Here is a 2,070-nt window from a genome sequence, read left to right as displayed (position 1 = left end):
AAGTCTAGCACAGCCCCTATTCACCTGCAGTTTGGAAATGGGTAATTTTTAACATCAGGCAGCAATTCTTTATGTCCTTCCTATACTGCACATCCTGTTGGATGATATTTTATAATAGACTTCACCTAGGAACATATCCAGGGATACGATTTCCATGCTGGTGGAGATGAAGAAACTGAAATATTTAATCAACATGCTGCAGGTATTTATTAGAGGATTTAAGTCTTATGGTCTTCTGAAAACCTTGCACACCAACAGCCTAGTGCCACCCTACGTGCATGTACAACAACCTGCGTAGCAGGAAGAACATTCTGGATGTACTGAATTGCTCTCTAGAAGATTCAGAAGGGACAAAATAGCAGTAGACAAGGAAGGGAGAGAAGTGGAACATCTATATAATGGTAAAAATAAGAAGTAAAAGCCTAACAAAGAACAGCCATGACTAACAACATACAGCAACAAAATCACACATCTATGAAGAGCTGAAATAGTTGAGGGGGAAAAAAAAAAGCTTCCTTTTCACGTGCCTGTTTGTATGAAAACAGTATGTACTCTACTACCTATTGGAGAATGAAGTGCATTGGACCAGAATGGAGAGTTCTGGATCCATTCTGCTTTCCAGAATGGAGAGCACTCCAGGGATTAGGGACGCTGGAATTCTGCTCTAAAACCTACCTAAGCAGAGCTATTACAATACATCTGCAGGGTGTAATCAAGTATCTGGGTAAACCAGACATCTTATTCGCTTCATCAAGTGGAATGGCAAACTCCATAACAAAATCCTTCAATCTTCATGTTTTACAGCTTCATGTCCTACTGAAACCACTTTGGAAACAGAATACTCAGGCCTGCATTTCTAAGTGAAAAACTCTGAACAGACACATCAATTTTACAGATGCAAATATATAAAGAGAAAGGACTCTTCTTTAGAGGAGTCCTTAGTCGCAGAGAATCACACCACTCTGCATGGAATAAGTTACAGCTGTTGGGTGAGAAGACTGGAAAGGACAACAGGAATCATCAGATGACTACAGAAAGCAGACAAGCAGCTGTGGGGAAAAGAAAGTATGCAATGGCGAAAGAGTGGCATGATATGGAGTAGGCTGTCTGGCTTCAGGAATGTGATTTATTTTCACAGTAAGTCATGGGTAGACTGGAACTATTTTTTTTTGTTCAAAGTTCCTACTGAGGTCTTGAGTTTCAAAAATAAACTTTCTGAACTTCGTTTAGCGTTGACCCAGTCTGCCTTTATGAGCATGTCATTATTACTTTGAAGTAGGGAGCTAAAAGACATTGAAAACATCCAGAAAATACTGTCTGGTTTCACATAGTAGTTACATCCAGGAAATAAATGATCCAAATTTTTTTCTTAGCAAAGATTGGTTATTTTGGAACTCATGAACAGCTGCTAAAATTGAGAACCTTTATACCTGCAAAAAATGAAAGACATAGTTACTAGTGACTCCTTAAGGCAATCCTAACACCACAATCTGTAAAACCAAAGCAAATTCAGTTACTTTTAAGGCTGACTAATTTAGGAGAAACTTTATTCATCTTTTCCTTAAGAGAATCATACCATTAGGTAAACCCTGGCTTTCCCTGCTGATTCTTCCCTCCCTCCCTGTACATATAATAGACATGCAGAAAAATTCAATAAGATTTCTGAATTGAGCTTCTGAATTGAGACTGAACTTAACGAGTACTTCTATGAAATACAGACGGCATCAACAGGCACTTTATATTGACTTTGCAATAAGATTACATGTCTGTTTTATTCGTTTTGGTTTATATTACATTTCAAGGCTACAAAGAGATCAAAACCTCTGTCACCTCTTTTTATTTAAACATCACAACACATTATTTTAGATTAGAACACATTGCCATTTAACTCCAATTCTAGCCAAATGAACTTAACTTTCTATTCCTTTATTAAAGACATAAGTAGAAATCTCAGACAGCTCTGCATATGGGTGAGCCTATTTCATCTATGACGTGTCATATTTAAAGCACTAAACTGTTAACTTCAAATTTTTGTCAATACAGAATCCAAGTTTTCCTTAAAAAACAAGT

Source organism: Meleagris gallopavo, chromosome 6 (genome assembly GCF_000146605.3).
Source record: "Meleagris gallopavo isolate NT-WF06-2002-E0010 breed Aviagen turkey brand Nicholas breeding stock chromosome 6, Turkey_5.1, whole genome shotgun sequence".
In the NCBI taxonomy this organism is placed as follows: Eukaryota; Metazoa; Chordata; class Aves; order Galliformes; family Phasianidae; genus Meleagris; species Meleagris gallopavo.
This window is presented reverse-complemented; position numbering follows the sequence as displayed.